General features: G+C 46.6%; 1 protein-coding gene across 2 annotated transcripts in view; it reads left to right on the top strand.

The window, feature by feature from the left end:
- The window catches only part of LOC138265651 (alpha-1,4-N-acetylglucosaminyltransferase-like), a 494212-nt gene that overhangs the window by 346966 nt on the left and 128341 nt on the right, over positions 1–18905 (top strand). The window lies entirely within an intron of this gene.

Here is an 18905-nt window from a genome sequence, read left to right as displayed (position 1 = left end):
TATTGGCAAATCTAAACTTTGACAATCATTTAATTTCTAACTCTTTTTCTCCTGTGACATTAACTGCCACTCTGTTACCACTGCCAGGGTTGGATTCTTGTATCTAAGTCTTCAGGTGTAATCGTTACCTAACCCCCACCATTAGTCACATGGATATTTGTTTGTTGGCAAGGAGAACTGAAAAGGAGAAATAATGAAAAAACTCCTAGCTAACAAGAAGGAAAGTTTCATTTCTATTGAGGACACGGAGGAGAGGATTATGCATTCGCTCCTTCACTTTAATGTCACAGCATTTTAAAGAAAAAACAACGTAGAGAACAGTAAGAAAAACATTTACACAACATATCTCAAGTGCACACTCCATGGCAACCATTGTCCCAGAAAAGTACAGTCCGTTGTATATATCCGTATGACGTCCCTTCCTCTTTCTTCTTCGCTGTAGGAAGCTAACCACTGGCATCCCATGAAAATCCACTGTTGGTCGATGTCTGAAACATACAGGACATCTCAATTCATATGTCTCTATACCTGAATTATCGTTCTCATGTAATACTATGCAGTATACTGTTTAGTCATAATAGGTAATCATTTGACAACAATTTAAACGATAACAAATAATCATTGTAATCCTGCATAATTTTTGCGAAAATTGCATCTTCATCTTTGTTTCACCGTTATGAAACTTTGCAAATCTTTTAGCGAATTAACGTGAATGAAACTGTATACTTACTACGACGTAGATTTTGAGGAGGGAAAGATGTGTTCCCCAACATCTTGGAGGGATAATCCTCACCTCTGTGTCCTTAATAGAATTGAAACTTTCCTTCTTGTTAGCTAGGAAAGTTTTCATTCTATGTCAGGATCTGCACGTTCAAAGCTTACTTACCACTAAGACTGTGGCATCATAAATAGGTTTGAAATAGAACTTCTGAATTACTTGAAGGTCGATTCCGAAGACCAATCTGCCATATTTATTATGTTCTCCAGTTTACCATCTACCTGTATGGCCTTAAAGTCCATAACTCCCCCAGTCGAATGAGCTCCAAACCTCTTGACATCAGTGCCTGCCTCTGTCATCCCCCACCGAACACACCTTGCAATGGAGGGTGAAGAAACTGCTTTAAAAAGGCTTTTGATCACTATCAGCAATTCTCTCACATGCAGCCCTATACTCACTGGTCAACTTATCATATGACTTAATGCAACATACCACACACAAGTTAGGAGCCTCTGCAAAAGCAGGGTAGGATACCAACCTGGTACTGGTTTTTGTTCTCCTGGAGATGGCAAACGTTACTCCTTCCAAGGTTAAGACCCTGGTGATATATCTAATGCACGCATGTCTGAAACCTTTTTGCAAGAGATGAGGCAAAGGGGTATAGCTAACTTTGCAGACAATTCCTTCCTCAGCAGATACTGGTTATCCTGCCAACTCATCAAGAGTCGTAAATGTAAATTAATGTCCCATAACTCTGACTACCGAGGCTCAGATGGCCTACTGAGTCTAATCCCCTTCATAAGTCTGCAGATCCATGGATGTTCCCCAACCGGCACTGTGACCTACTGAGTTGGCAGATATAAATGAATTTACAGTACTATACACTAAACTTGATTGGGCCATCTCTGCCAGAAAGTTCATTACCTGTGTAATCTCTGTCTCCATGGGATCCAGTTGTCTCTCCGTGCATCAACAATGCAAGGATTTCCTCTGAGAGAGCATGTTACACCCTCTCCCTTTGGAAATAGGTGTTAATGGCCTGAGAGGAGTAGCCTTTCCTTGCCTCTGGGAATGCTTTGAAGGGCACAGATGGTGCCCTCCTTGCATAAACCAGTCTACATCGGTTCAGGGATCCCCCAGCCCCTGCTCTGCCATGAAACTGGACAAAGGAAAGGGGATTGACCACTCCCCTGTCCATCACCACCCCAGGGGTGGTGCCCAGAGCTCCTCCAGTGTGTCCCAGACCTCTGCCATCTTGAATGCAGAGGTGTGAGGGCACAATGGAGGCCTCTGAGTGGCCAGTGCCAGCAGGTGACCTCAGAGACCCCTTCTGATAGGTTCTTACCTGGTTAGGTAGCCAATCCTCCTCTGAGGGCTATTTAGGGTCTCTCCTGTGGGTTTCTCTTCAGATAACGAATGCAAGAGCTCACCAGAGTTCCTCTGCATCTCTCTCTTCAACTTCTGCCAAGGATCGACCGATGACTGCTCCAGGACGCCTGCAAAACCACAACAAAGTAGCAAGATGACTACTAGCAACATTGTAGCGCCTAATCCTGCCCGCTTTCTCAACTTTGCTCTGAGGGCTGTCTGCCTTCACCCTGCACTGGAAGCCAAGAAGAAATCTCCTGTGGGTCGACAGAATCTTTCCCCTTCTAACACAGGCACCAAAGTTTCTGCATCACCAGTCCTTTCGATCCTTTCTCATCTTGACGAGCGTGGTCCCTGGAACACAGGAGCTGGATCCAAGTGACCTCAACAGACCAGTGGTCCTTCTGTCAAAATATGGTGGAGGTAAGTCCTTGCCTCCCCACGCCAGACCGTAATCCTGTGTCCTGCGTGAACTGCAGCTCCTAGGGCTTCTGTGCACTCTTTCAAGGAATCCTTAGTGCACAGCATACTTTATTTTAGTGACAATGTACCAAAAATATCTCAGAGGATATACTCCCTTAGGAAAGTAAAATACACCAAATATACACACAAACCAAAATCAGGTAAGTAAACAGTTAGAAAAGTAGTGCAAACACTGTAGAATACAATATGGAGCAATAGGCCTAGGGGCAACACAAACCATATTCTCCAAAAGTGGAATGCCAACCACAAATGGACCCCAGGCCTAGTGTAGTGTGTAGAGGGTCTCTAGGAAACACTAAGGGTGTCCAAGATACCCCACCACAAAACCCTGAAAAGTAGGAGTAAAGTTACCCTACTTCCCCAGAAACACACTAAAGTCGTCATAGGAGATTCTGCAAGGACAACAACTGACTGCAAAGCACTGAAGACGGATCCCTGGACCTGAGGACCTGTAAAGGAAGGGGACCAAGTCCAAGAGTCACAAAAGTGTCCAGGAGGGGCAGGAGCCCACTAAACCCCGGATGAAGCAAAATGGCTGCCTCCGGGTGGAAGAAGCTGCGGATTCTGCAACAACGGAAGATGCCAGGAACTTCTCCTTTGCATAGAAGATGCCCCACGGTGTGCTGGAAGATGCAGAGTTGTTTCCACGCAGAAAGACTGCAAACAAGCCTTCCAAGCTGAAGAAAATGGGTGCTGCCCGGGCCCAGGAAGGACCAGGAGGTCGCCTCTTCAAGGAGGAGACAGAGGGGGCGCTCAGCAATACAGAGCCCATGCAGAAGCAGGCAGCACCCGCAGAAGCACTTGAACAGGCGTTCAAGAAATCTGAGCACGGCAGTCGTCTCAACACTACAAAGGAGGGTTCCACGAAGGCGGTGGTCAACTCAGCGAGTTGAGCAATGCAGGACGGAGTGCTGGGGACCTGGGCTATGCTGTGCATGAAGAATTTCTTGCAAGAGTGCACAGAAGCCCTAGCAGCTGCAGTTCACGCAGTCCACAGGATTACGGTCTGGCATGGGGAGGCAAGGACTTACCTCCTCCAAATTTGAACAGAAGGACCTCTGGACTGTCGGGGTCACTGGGATCCAGCTCCTGTGTTCCAGGGACCACGCTCGTCAAGATGAGAGGGGACCCAGAGGACCAGTGATGCAGAAGTTTGGTACCTGCGTTAGCAGGGGGAAGATTCTGTTGACCCACAGGAGATTTCTTCTTGGCTTCCAGTGCAGGTTGAAGGCAGACAGCTTTGAGAGCATGCACCACCAGGAAACAGTCGAGAAAGCCAGCAGGATTAAGCGCTACAATGTTGCTGGTAGTCGTCTTGATACTTTGTTGCAGTTTTGCAGGCATTCTGGAGCAGTCAGCGGTCGATCCTTGGCAGAAATCAACGAGGGAGATGTAGAGGAACTCTGGTGAGCTCTTGCATTCGTTAAGAGAAATCCACAGGAAAGACCCTAAATAGCCCTCAGAGGAGTATTGGCCACGTAACCAGGTAAGCACCTATCAGGAGGGGTCTCTGAGGTCACCTGCTGGCACTGGCCACTCAGAGGCCTCCATTGTGCCCTCACACCTCTGCATTCAAGATGGCAGAGGTCTGGGACACACTGGAGGAGCTCTAGGCACCCCCGCCTGGGGTGATGATGGACAGGGGAGTGGTCACTCCCCTTTCCTTTGTCCAGTTTCACTCCAGAGCAGGAGCTAGGAGATCCCTGAACCAGCGTAGACTGGTTTATGCAAGGTGGGCTCCATCTGTGCCCTTCAAAGCATTCCCAGAGGCCAGGAGAGGCTACTCCTCTCAGACCCTTAACACCTATTTCCAAAGGGAGAGGGTGTAACACCCTCTCTCAGAGGAAATCCTTTCTTCTGCCTTCCTGGGACTGGGCTGCCCAGACCCCAGGAGGGCAGAAACCTGTCTGAGGGTTGGCAGCAGCGGTAGCTGCAGTGTAAACCTCAAGGAGCTAGCTTGACAGTACCCGGGGTCTGTGCTGGAGCCCCGGGGATGCCTGGGATTTGCACCCCAATACCAGATTTGGCATGAGGGGAAGATTCCATGATATTGGACATGTTACATGGCCATATTCAGAGTTACCATTGTGAAGCTACATATAGGTATTGACTTATATGTAGTGCGCGCGTGTAATGGTGTCCCCGCAGTCACAAAGTCTGGGGAAATTGCCCTGAACAATGTGGGGGCACCTTGGCTAGTGCCAGGTTGCCCTCACACTTAGTAACTTTGCACCTAACCTTCACCAAGTGAGGGTTAGACTTATAGGTGACTTATAAGTTACTTAAGTGCAGTGTAAAATGGCTGTGAAATAACATGGACGTTATTTCACTCATGCTGCATTGGCATTCCTGTGTAAGAATTGTCTCAGCTCCCTTTGGGTGGCAAAAGAAATGCTGCAGCCTGTAGGGATCTCCTGGAATCCCAATACCCTGGGTTCCTAGGTACCATATATTAGGGAATTACAAGGGTGTTCCAGTGTGCCAATCAGAATTGGTGAAAATGGTCACTAGCCCGCAGTGACAATTTTAAAAGCAGAGAGAGCATAAGCACTGAGGTTCTGGTTAGCAGAGCCTCAGTGACACAGTTAGGCACCACACAGGGAACACATTCAGGCCACAAACTGTGAGCACTGGGGTGCTGGCTAGCAGGGTCCCAGTGAGACATAGAAAACACACTGACAAATAGGGTTTCTACTACGTGCACTCGGGTCGTGGCTAGCAGGATCCCAGTGAGACAGTAAAAACACCCTGACATATACTCACAAACAGGGCAAACGTGGGGGTAACAAGGCTAGAAAGAGGCTACCTTCTTACAGGTATTCTACTTACCTTTGGTGTTTTCATACACTCCCGCGCCCCTCTACACACTACACTTGCCTAGGTGGGAAACCGACTGTTGCATTCCACTATTTCAGTATATGGTTTGTGTTCCCCCTAGGCCCATTGCAACCTTTTGTGATTTTCACTATTTGCACTGTTTTCTGACTTTGTACTTACCTGTTTCACTCCTAACGGAGTATAGTCTCTAAGGTATTTTGGCATTTGTGTCACCAAAATAAAGTACCTTTATTTTTGTAACACTGAGTATTTTATTTCATGTGTGTGAGTACTGTGTGACTACAGTGGTATTGCAAGAGCTTTGCATGTCTCCTAGTTCAGCCTTGGCTGCTCTGCTACAAGCTACCTCTAGACAGCATAGCTTCTAGACACTGACTACATTTCACTAATAAGGGATAACTGGACCTGGTATAAGGTGTAAGTACCTTTGGTACCCACTACAAACCAGGCCAGCCTCCTACAGATTCTGTCATTTTTGATTACTTTCTGAATTTCCTTTTTCATCTTGGCCATCTTGGGCACCGGAAGGCTCAGAGTGGCTTCTGTTGAGTCGATTAGGAAGCCCTGAAATGTAATCTTCTGATTCGGGTTCGGTTCCGATTTGTCCCAGTTGATGACAAAGGCTAAATCATGCATTAGAGCAATTTTCGTGTTCAGATTTATGTGAGATGGTGTTGAGACTGGTCCATCAGCAGGATAACGTCAAGATAAATGATCATTCTCACTTCCCTGGTGCGACCACCGGTCGGAAAACTTTGGTAAAGCACCGAAGGGGAGAGCCTTGAATTCGAAGGTCTGTTCCTGCCAAACAAATTGAAGAAATCATCTATGCGGGGGATAGATGGGATTGAGATGTAGGCATCCTTCAGGTCCAGTCAGACCATCCAATCACCTGTGAACAACATGTCTCTCAAAAGGTGGAGTCCCTCGATTTTGAAGTGGCGATATACCAGCCACTCGTTGAACTCTCTCAAGTTTATGATGGGTCTGAAGCCTTTGTCCTTTTTACAGACCAAAAAAGATTGCTCACAAACCTGTGTGGATGAGAGGTAGATTTGCAAATCACCCATTTTGCTAGAAGTTCTCTTACCTCTAAGTCTATTAGAAGGGACTCCTCATTTGAAAAACCAAGGGTTGAAGACGCAAGTTCTGAACAGGAGTTTGATAGAGCTCTATGTGAAAACCTCTGACCGTCTGGAGAACCCAGGGGTCTGATGTGATCTTTTCCCAGTTGTGTATAAACTGTCTTAACCTTCCCTCTTAGTTGGACGGGAGGGGAAGAAGAGGTGGTGTTGCCAGCTTGTCCTGTCTGAGAGGAGATGGCTCCTCTGATGCCTGGGTAGGGTTTGCCTCTTCCATTTTCTTGGCTCTGATACAATGGGCTCTGTCTTCCATCTTTCCAGCCGTTATTTTGTCTGGTTTGATTCTTATGGGGATCTTGGTCCATTGGGCGTCTGGAGGAACATCCCCTGCCTCTTACTGCCTTGTAAAAACCTTCCCTGGGAAGATTTTCCTCATCAACGATTGCGCCTTGTCGACAGAGTAGAATTTAGAGACAAACTTCCCCAGCTCCTTAACAAAGGATTTGCCAAAAAGGTGTTCTTTTGCCACTGAAGTTGTAGGTGCTCTCAGTTTGGGATACATTTTTATAAACACCGACCACCTCCTTTTTCACTGCCAGGGCACAGTTAGCATTGCCCAGAATACAGACTGCCCTATGTTGGTAGACATAGGCATTCCCGACTGTTTGGCGTGTTCTGCCATTTCAATTATTTTTGTAATGGGCCCCAGTACTTCCAGAGGTTTGTCCTGGCACACCCTCCAGGATCGATCTTTACCCTTCTTCGGGTCACACATATATTTACTGAAGAAGGTGCACAATTTTGGAGCTGTATCGGGCGTGGCTGCCACCTTCCCAGCCAATGCGGGCCTAAGGGATTACGCTTGTAGGCCCGTCCGGACCTCCTTCTCTAGGGGTTGGCGAATTTTGCTCCCCACATACCCCGCCACTTTGGTGTCTGGAGACCATTCCGAAGTTCTGGGGTACTAGATCACCTCTGGGTCAAACATGTCCGAGTGCCCGGTCTCCCCATAAGGAGAATTAGATGCTGAGGAGCCCTGGTGCCAAGGCCTGCCAGAGTCACCCTCATCATCTGATGATATGTTCCCCTCCCTCCATCTCACCATTCCCTCTTGCGAAATCCTTAGGGTCAGGGTCCCAATTTGGGGCGACTTGGTCTCCAGTTTCTCCGGGTATATCACCCTCCTGGTAGGGTGCCTGTTTAAGCGTGTGCACACTCTTATGGAAGGCCTCGTATAATTTATGAAAAACCTTTGAGGTGGTCCGCGTCACACTTCTTGGCCTTCTTGCCACCCGCCTGCTACCCACTATTCCCTCCACCTAGGGAAGAAGGATCTGAACCTTCTCTTGTGGAGGTGCTAATGCCCTAGATATAGCTTGTGACAGAGCTCTATGGCCCATATTTATACTTTTTGACGCAAAACTGCGCTAACGCAGTTTTGCGCCCAAAAAATTAGCGCCGGCTAACGTCATTCTGAAGCGCCATGCGGGCGCCGTATTTATTGAATGGCGTTAGCCGGCGTTAGCCGACCGGCGCTGCCTGGTGTGCGTGAAAACAAAACACGTACACCAGGCAGCGCCGGCGTAGGGAAAAATGGCGTTTGGACGTCTAAAAATGGGGCAAGTCAGGCTGAGGCAAAAAAAACGTCTTAACCCGATTTGCGCCATTTTTTTACGACGCCCATCCCCCATTGAAATGACTCCTGTCTTAGCAAAGACAGGAGTCATGCCCCCTTGCCCAATGGCCATGCCCAGGGGACTTCTGTCCCCTGGGCATTGTAATTGGGCATAGTGGCATTTAGGGGGGCACAAATCAGGCCCCCCTATGCCATAAAAAAATTAATAAAAAAATACTTACCACAACTTACCTTCTCTTCCCTGGGGTGGGTCCCTCCATCCTTGGGTGTCCTCCTGGGGTGGACAAGGGTGGCAGGGGGTGTCCCTGGGGGCTTGGGAGGGCACCTCTGGGCTCATTCTGAGCCCACAGGTCCCTTAACGCCTGCCCTGACCCAGGCGCTAAAATCCAGCGCAAATGCGGGTTTTTTAGACCCGCCCACTCCCGGGCGTCATTTTTGCCCGGGAGTATAAATCCGACGCAATAGCATCGCAGTCATTTTTTTAGACGGGAACGCCTACCTTGCATATCATTAACGCAAGGAAGGTGTTCACGCAAAAAAATGACGCTAACTCCATGAATTTTGGCGCTAGACGCGTCTAACGCCAAAGTATAAATATGGAGTTAGTTTTGCGTCAAATTTGCGTCGAAAAAAACAACGCAAATTCGGCACAAACGGAGTATAAATATGCCCCTATGTACCTCTGCAGGCAGTGCAGCCAGCTCTCTTTAGTCTCCTGGGAGGAGGAATATTTGTGGTCTCTTGTTAAGTCCATGCTATTTTGTAGAGCACAAGGTGAGAGGAGTGTCTCCTATATATGACTAACACAATCTTTTGTGAGCACCCTGTAATATTTGGGTAGCCCCTCCCGGAAGTGCTCTTGTCTTATGAGGCAAAGTGTCTTCTTTTACTGGGTGTGCTACACAGAGCCAGCCTGGAAGCCTTCTCATACCACGATAAGCAGTGTCAGAGGGGGTTGGCAGGCACTGAAGGAATCTTCACGGGGAAAACCATCTCAATTCTTGCCCAATGTGTAGCTGTCCAAGTGCTCACAGAGCTGCTGTGACAGTTCGCGTCTCGCCCAACTAATATTCCTGCGGCACAAAATAGTGCCCTCTTGAGGACCCGTGAGGCATGGGCGTAGGAAGTGTGGGGGATGCGGGGGATGTATCCCCCCCAGATTTTGGATGGTGGGGGACACGGGGGACGAAAGTGGGGGGGACAAGGGGACACAATAATTTCCCCTCTCACATCTATTATTTAGAGGGCCATTAGCGCACAAAAGCGCTCCTTATGATAGCCCTGTACCGACCATCCTCCAATCTGATGGTAACAGAATAAAGGTGAGTCCGGAGTACCCCTGCGCCCTCTGCCCTTTTGTCCTGTTCACAGCTGTGGGCATTAAGGGTGCTCATAAGAACAAAGGGCACAAGGAGGAGAAAAGAGTTTTGGATGATTACTGTCTGCGTCACCTGCTGCCGCCTTGAAGAGGAGCACTGCAGGAGGCCTTCAAGAGGAGCTGCAAGACAATGAGGAAGATCTAAAGAGGAAACACAGTCCCACTCACCCTGGTGCCTGCAGGCTAGAAAGGAGACTGTGAAACACAATATTTGTATTTGCCTAAGATCACACCAGTTGGTGAAACAGTGAAGTCGAGATTGAGCCCAGATTTTACCTTTTCACACAACAATTTAGCTATTAGAAGGGTATATTTTTCTAACATTTATGTTTAATGTTTTGTTTTCTAGGTAATGAAGCGCTTGATTACAGCGTGGCTAACAGGGAGAAGCCATATTTCATTTTGGGCCGTTATGCCTAGCGTTATTATTTATGTTGTTGTTATCGTTAAATACTTCAGCATTTTGAAGTATATTATCTTTTCTCTATCTTTTCTTCACTCTACTCTGAAACAATCTACCCTATGCCACTGCACCCTACACCACTTTTCTCCACTCTGTGCTACTCTACGCCACTGCAATCTATGCTATACCACTCCACTCTACACCACAACACTGAAATCTATGCTATTCTACTCTAACCATTGTACACTACACCCCTGCACTCTGCCAGTGCACTGTTCACCACTTTACTCAAAACCAATGCATGCTATGCCACTGCACTCTATGCCAATCTACTATGCACCACAGCACTCTATGCCACTGCACTCTATGTCACTCTACAATACACCACTGTACTCTGCGACCCTCTAATCTGCAACATTGCTCTTTCTGCCACTGAACTCCACGCCACTCTACTCTACTCTGCACCACTGCACTCAATGCCACTGTGCTCTGTTCCACTGCACTCTTTTCTGCACCACTGCACTCTAATCTACTCTACACCACTCCACTGTAGGGCACTTCACTCTACTTTGAAATCATCTCTATGCCACTGCAATCTACGCAACTCCACTCTATTCTATGTCAGTCCAATCTACCCTGCCCCACTCCAATGTACCCTGCGCCACTCCAATCTGTTCTGCACCGTCGTATGCTACTGCACTCTACATCATTATGCTCCACTCTGCAACAATCTACCCTTCACCACTATACTGTACTCTGCAGCAATCTACTCCATGCCACTGCACTCTATGCCACTCTATTCTACTCTGAACCACTGTACTCTACGCCACTCTTCTCTGCATCACTCTACATCACTGCACTCTACACCAATGCATTCTATGCCACTCTACTCAACAGCACTGCCCTTTATGACACTCTACTCTGCAACACTGCACTTTGCCACTGAACTATACTCCTCTCTACTCTGCACCACAGCACTCTACTCTGCACCGCTCAACTATATGCCACTCTACTGCACTCTACACCAGTGTACTATATGCCACTACACTCTATGCCACTCTACTCTGCATCACTGCACTCCACTACTGCACTCTACACAGTCTACTCTACCTTGCTCCACTCCACTCTACTATGCACTGCATCACTCTATGACACATCACTCTGAACCACTGCAATCTATGCTGTGCCACTCCACTCCGCTCCCCTATACTCTTCACCACTCTACGCTACTGCACTGTACGTTAAACAAGTGCAGTATTCGCCAATGCACTCTACACCCGTTTACTCAAAACCATTGCACTCCATACCACTACACTCTACATCAATCTATTTTGTACCACTGTACTCTATGCAACTTCACTCTAGACCACCCAACTCCAGTCTATGACACTTCACTCTGATATTACACTACATGATGCTAGACTCTGACACTCTATTCCATTAAACTCTAACACTTTCTCCACTCTGTAACTCTCTAAACAACTCCCTATACGGCACTCCATTCCACTTTACTCCACTGTATGCCACTCCACACCACTCTTTGCCACTTCAATCTACGATACTCTACCCAACGCAACTGCACAACCCTCTATGCCACTCCACTATACAACAATGTACTATGTTCACTGAAACACTCTACCCAAATTTCTCTATGCCACTTCACATTACTTACCTTCACTCTACTCCAGTTCACTCTTCCTTATGCCTTTCTACTCTACAACACTCTATTACACTGTGACACTACTCCACTCTACTACTACTTTATGTCATTGGCGCTTGATTAGAGATTCAGATCTCCGTTGATTGCCTTCTTACTCATATGAGACGTGAGTCCGATTTATCTTCGCCGTTTTGGTTACAAGCACTCTGTAGCCCTTTTAACTCAAGCTTAACGAAGGTTTAGGATAATCCTGATACCTGTCTAGGGGATCGAAATATCGTCAGCCAAAGTACCTTGACTGAAGTTGTGATATTATACATAAGTTGGCATAAGCATGGGTACTATAAGCTAATGACTTCTTGATTCACTATTTGAGACATTCATGTAAAAGCCGGTGTATAAAAGCTTGTAAATCATTATTGTGGATGCTAACCTTGTAGGAAAGTAGCCTCTTCCTAGCTTGGTTACCCCCACATTTGGCCTGTTTGCCAGTGTGTTTGAGTGTGTCTACTGGGATCCTGCTAATCAGGACCCCAGTAGTTATACTCTCTACCTTAAATTATGGTTGTTGCATACTGGTAACCCAGTATTTCACCCAAAATTGGCATACTGGTGCCCCCTTATAAGTCCCTAGTATATGGTACTTAGGTACCCAGGGCATTGGAGTTCCAGGAGATCCCTACGGGCTGCAGCATTTCTTTTGCCACCCATAGGGAGCCCATGCAAAGGCTTCTGCAGGACTGCCATTGCAGCCTGCGTGAAAAGGTGCATGCACCCTTTCACTGCCAGTTACACTGCACCAGGTCACTTATAAGTCACCCTTATAGCAGGCCCTCCAGCCCTGAGGGCAGGGTGCAGAGTAACTGTGTGTGAGGGCACCCCTGAACTAGTAGAGGTGCCCCCAAGATCTCCAGGACCATTTTCACAGACTTCCTGAGTGCGGGGATGCCATTTTACACGTGTACTTGAAATAGGTCACTGCCTATTCCCAGCTACATAATGGTAACTCCGAACATAGGTATGTTTGGTATCAAACATGTTGGAATCATACTCCACGGCTTGTGCAAGCATTGGTTGTATGATTTCATGCACTTTGGGGGCTCCTTAGAGGACCCCCAGTATTGCCATTCCAGCTTTCTGAGATTTTCCAGTCAGGCCCAGCTGCTGCCACCTCTCAGACAGGTTTCTGCCCTTCTGTTGCTTGAGAAGCTCAAGACCATGAAGGCAGAACAAATGATTTCCTTTGGGAGAGGGGCGTTACACCCTCTCCCTTTGGAAATAGGAGTTACAGGCTTGGGAGGGGTATTGTCCTTCCCCAGGCCACTGGAAATGCTTTGAAGGGCACATTTGGTGCCCTCCTTGCATAATCCAGTCTACACCAGTTCAGGTATCCCCAGTCCCTGCTCTGGCACGAAACTGGACAAAGGAAAAGGGAGTGACCACTCCCCTGTCCATCACTACCCCAGGTGTGGTGCTCAGAGCTCCTCCAGTGGGTCCATGTATTTTGCCATCTTGGATTCCAAGTTGGCAGCGAACTCTGGGAGCATCTGAGTGGCCAGTGCAAGCAGGTGGTGTCAGAGCCTCCCCCTGATAGGTGCTTACCTGTTTAGCTGACCAATCCCCCTTTCATGGCTATTTAGGGTCTCTCTTTTGGGAGGTTCTTCAGATTCTGACTGCAAGACTTCAGCAGGAATCCTCTGCATCCTTTACTTCACCTTCTCACTGGTGAAACTGCATCTGGACCCTCCAGGAACTCCACAAACTGCAACAACGAAGCAAAGATGACTTCTGCAACATTGTATCTTCAGCTCTTGCCAGCAAATGCAACTGTTTCCCGGTTGTGCATCCTCAGAGGACAGCCTGTCTTCAGCCTGCACCAGAAGAATGAACGAATCTCCCTTGGAGTGAAGGAGTCACTCCCCTGCTTCAGCAGGCACCTCTCTGCAACGACGACCATCTGCTTGGGTCCCCTCTCCTGTTTGAGTTGCATGGATCCTACATCACGGGTGGTGGACTGAAGTGGTCCAATGGTCCTGACTTCCTACTGTCCAACTTTGGTGGAGGGAAGAGCTTGCTTTCCCACGCAAGACAGTAACCCTGTTCACCACGTGTTTTTCAGTTGCCAAGGCTTGTTGGAATCCTTCTATGAAATTCTTTGTTAATAATGTAACTCTGGCCCCCAGCACTCCTTCCTGTAATGCACAGCTTCCTGAGTGGTTCTCTGGTGGTGTGGGATCCTTTGTTTTTGTGCTGCGTGGGCCTCCTTTTGCAACTCCTTTGTTCCCGTGCTGGAGGACTTTTGTGTCACTGGCTGGTCTTCTGTGGGCTCTCTGAGTTGATGAGAGCCCCCTCTGACTCCTCCTCCTGGGTAGAGTCTACCAGGTCCCTCCTGGTCCCAGGCAGTGCCATTTTTTGCTAACCGTGAGTTTTGCGTGTGCCAAGGGTTGTTGGTGGAATCCAGCGACACAAACCAAACTGCAATCATCCATCCGGTGTGGGATATCATCTGCACCAACCAGGAACCCACATCCATCTTCTTGGGTGCAGTACTGACTGTTGATCTTCAACAGTAGTTCTTCTTTTGCACCTTGATTCGGGTTAGCAGGGGCTCCTGTCCTCCCTGGACTCTTCTGTGCTTCTTGGACCTAGTCCCATTCTTCCACAGGTCTTTAGGTCCAGGAATCCACCCTTTGTGTCTTGAAGTATCTTCTGGTTCTTGCATTATCTTCTTTCTTGTGTTCTTGTGTGTTCTAGGAAAGTTACTGTGATTTACTCCTGCTTTCCTGGGCTCTTAGGTGGGATCTATTACTTACTTTTGGTGTTTTCTAATACTCCCAGTGCCCTTCTACACACTACACTTGCCTAGGTGGGAAACCGACATTTGCATTCTACTTTCTTAGTATATGGTTTGTGTTTCCCCTAGGCCGATTTCGAACCATTGTGATTTTCACTAATTGCACTTTTCGAACTGTTTTTATTACTATTGCTGCATACTAGTGTATGTAATTGGTGTATTACTTACCTCCTAAGGGAGTATAGTCTCTATGGTATTTTTGGCATTTGTGTCACTAAAATAAAGTACCTTTATTTTGTAACACTGAGTATTTTCTTTCATGTGTGTGAGTACTGTGTGACTACAGCGGTATTGCATGAGCTTTGCACGTCTCCTAGATAAGTCTTGGCTGCTCAGCTAAAGCAACCCCTAGAGAGCCTGGCTTCTAGACACTGACTACATTTCACTAATAAGGGATAACTGGACCTGGTATAAGGTGTAAGTACCATAGGTACCCAATACAAACCAGGCCAGCCTCCTCTAAACCACTGTACTATATAGGTTACTTTTTACATTTTTCTTGTAATTGGTGACATTGGGTAATCCAGATAACTTGTGTAATGCCCGAATAGCAGTCTTTCTCGATTTCCCTGTTGATGTTTTCCCACTACATTTGATCTTTTATATTTCGATTGAATAAATGTATGAAACATTCCATTTGCATACTACTTTAATATCATTGTTTATGGGAGTGGTGTTACATTTTATTCAAGGGACCTCTGTTTCTTTAAAGTTAGGTTACTGCTCCATATTAGGACACTCTACTTACTCCATGACACTACGCCACAGCCGTCGATGACACATCATTCTCCTTTATGCCATTAACTTAGAGCCATGCTGAATAGTAGTCTCACTAGTGTACAGCATGGCTAAAACACATTGGCAAAGGCAATAGAACTTGCATAGGCGAGACCTATTGGCTTTGCCAATGCCTGTTTATAAGGTATGAACTTCAAAGTGACTTGCAATATCCTTATGTACGCCTGGGGTATTTTACCCCATATAATACATGGTCACACCACCAAGTTTCCCACAAACCACTTAAAACCTTAGTGCGTAGCTTCTGTCATTCCAAGCTATTAAAGTAGAGCAGAAGAAAGAAAAGCAACATTCCATGTTTTGCTTTAAACAGCTGCATTAATTATGCTCTGTGACCAGATCTGGCTTTTACCTTGGCTGCTAGCTCTGGCAGAAGGCATTGTAATGTCAGAACTCGACTGTAATAACCCTATCATAGTCATTTTCCGATGTCTTTTGTTTATAATCAGTGAATGTCTTTTCTTTATACGCAGTGACTTGGTGCATCACAAACAGCCGTTTCTAAAGAAATTAGTGACTGCAGTTTATACACAGATTAGAGAATCCATGTTTGTATAGCCTGTAACTCCAAGAGCTTCTTCAGTTGAAATGCTTCTAGTTATGACTGGTGTGGAGCTGAGCTGTCCAAGATCACACACAGGAGTAGAAGTGTTATTAGAACTATGGTTTCCGAGCACAGTTTACAACTCTTGTACCTAATCGTTTTTGATATCTCCAGTGCGGTTCCAATTGGCATGAGGCGAAGGGCATGGTGGGTGTGGGGCGCAAAGGGTATGTTCTTCCTTTTTACCCTCCTACCTTTATTTGCTTGGTGCATGAAGATGCAAGGTTAATCAACATGTTATTTTCACATTTGATATAATTACTTTGTGAATGTAAATAACAATTAAAGATACTTTCAGACTGTGAAAACATGTCTTCCTTTCTCCCTATTTACTAATATATATGATTGTGTATATTTATCGGAGCCTGCAGTTCGTAAACAACCAGCGATTTGTATATGGTTGATTGAAAGTCCCCAAGGCTGTCCCTGTCCCTGTCCCCCCCAGAAATTTATGGTCTCCTACGCCCCTGCCGTGAGGTACCGAGTGCACAGGGGCAGGTGCCTACCATGCAGGAAATCCGCTTCATTTCTAGTCGAAATAGTAATATTCAACAGATGGGAATCGCTATAAAATCAATCGAATATATACACAATTTACAGAACGGCATGCAACAGTTAAGCGCAGGGAAAAATCTGTGACTTAACTGACAAATTAGCAGTGAAGAAAAAAGAAGAGGAAGGGACGTCACACGTATATATACAACAGACTATACAGTTATTAGACAATGGTTGCCCTGGGGTGTTCCCTTGTTTGGGCACTTGGGATATGTAATGTTAATGTTTTTCTTACTGTGCTTTATGTTTTTTTTTTCTTTGAAATGCTGTGACATGAAGTGAAGTAGAGCATGCATAATCCTCGTCTACGGGTCCTGATATAGAATTTACATCAAACACCAAACACCATAAATAGTGAAGTACGTTTGGGCTCTCACAAGAAATACTAGAGACAGGTGGTGTGAGTTAAAGGGTTTTATTAACAAATAAATTCAGCTTAAGTTATTTATTCATCCATTACAGATTCAAATAATCCATTAATCAATATGTCAATAGAAGATAGCTTACCATATTGCAGAGTATCACTGATAAAATAGAGAAAATACTACATGTGTGTTCCATGGAGGAATTCCCTAAACTAGATTATTAAAGTTTAGGCATAAGGATGACAGTTACTCCAATAAGCAAAGAAAGGTGTCCGTTCAGAAACCCAAGCAAAGAGTTCGGTTGGAACTGCTTAGGCAAAAAGACGTCCCATTTACCTAATAGAGAAGTTTCAAAGCTGGAAAGTTTTCTCAGCTTTAAATCAGCAGACATACCAATCCTGTAAGTGAATGACTGGAATGGCTTAGATGGGGGGTTTTCCTGAAAGATCCCTGTTTCTCCTCTTCTGCTCTAGGAACACACTCACATAAATCTGCTAAAACATACTTGCAAAAATGATGTACCCAACCTCAAAACAGGTCTGAGCAACCCTAGGAGCAGGTAAACACCCTCGTTTCTCACATCTTTACAAAAGGCTACAGAATCACATACTTGAAAAGATACATCGTCCACATCTTGCAATTCCGAGAGTTCCTCCTACTAGTCTTGTTTCCTTTGATATCCTCTTCTCCTGGTGAGAAATTCACATCCATTGCCTATTAGATAACAAATGCCTATTCAGTAACTGTAGGAAAGTACCATCTTGCCTGGCATGTTACCCCCATATTTCACTGTATATATGTTGTTTTAGTCTATGTGTCACTGGGACCCTGCCAAGCAGGGCCCCAGTGCTCATAAGTATGTGCCCTGTATGAGTTCCCTGTGTGATGCCTAACTGTCTCACTGAGGCTCTGCTAACCAGAACCTCAGTGGTTATGCTCTCTCTGCTTTCCAAATTTGTCACTAACAGGCTAGTGACTAAATTTACCAATTCACATTGGCATACTGATACACCCATATAATTCCCTAGTATATGGTACTGAGGTACCCAGGGTATTGGGGTTCCAGGAGATCCCTATGGGCTGCAGCATTTCTTTTTCCACCCATAGGGAGCTCTGACAATTCTTACACAGGCCTGCCAGTGCAGCCTGAGTGAAATAACGTCCACGTTATTTCACAGCCATTTACCACTGCACTTAAGTAACTTATAAGTCACCTATATGTCTAACCTTCACCTGGTGAAGGTTGGGTGCAAAGTTACTTAGTGTGTGGGCACCCTGGCACTAGCCAAGGTGCCCCCACATCGTTCAGGACAAATTCCCCGGACTTTGTGAGTGCGGAGACACCATTACACGTGTGCACTGTACATAGGTCACTACCTATGTACAGCGTCACAATGGTAACTCTGAACATGACCATGTAACATGTCTAAGATCATGGAATTGTCATTGGGGTGACAATTCCATGATCCCCTGGGTCTCTAGCATAGTACCCGGGTACTTCCAAACTGCCTTTCCGGGGTCTCCACTGCAGCTGCTGCTGCTGCCAACCCCTCAGACAGGTTTCTGCCCTCCTGGGGTCCAGGCAGCCCTGGCCCAGGAAGGCAGAACAACGGATTTCCTCTGAGAGAGGGTGTAACACCCTCTCCCATTGGAAATAGGTGTCAGGGCTGGGGAGGAGTAGCCTCCCCCAGCCTCTGGAAATGCTTTGATGGGCACAGATGGTGCCCATCTCTGCATAAGCCAGTCTACACCGGTTTAGTGATGCACCAGCCCTGCTCTGGCACGAAACTGGGCAAAGGAAAGGGGAGTGACCACTCCCCTGACCTGCACCTCCCAGGGAAGGGTGCCCAGAGCTCCTCCAGTGTGTCCCAGACCTCTACCATCTTGGAAACAGAGGGGTTTGTGGCACACTGGACTGCTCTGAGTGGCCAGTGTCAGCAGGTGACGTCAGAGGCTCCTTCTGATAGGCTCTTACCTCTCTTGGTAGCCAATCCTCCTTCCTTGGTAGCCAAACCTCCTTTTCTGGCTATTTAGGTTCTCTGCTTTGGGGAATTCTTCAGATAACGAATGCAAGAGCTCACCAGAGTTCCTCTGCATCTCCCACTTCACCTTCTACCAAAGGATCGACCGCTGACTGCTCAGGACGCCTGCAAAACCGCAACA

This window comes from Pleurodeles waltl, chromosome 11 (genome assembly GCF_031143425.1).
Source record: "Pleurodeles waltl isolate 20211129_DDA chromosome 11, aPleWal1.hap1.20221129, whole genome shotgun sequence".
NCBI lineage: Eukaryota > Metazoa > Chordata > Amphibia > Caudata > Salamandridae > Pleurodeles > Pleurodeles waltl.
The sequence above is the reverse complement of the archived record's forward strand: the minus strand, read 5'-3'. Positions and strand labels throughout refer to the sequence as shown.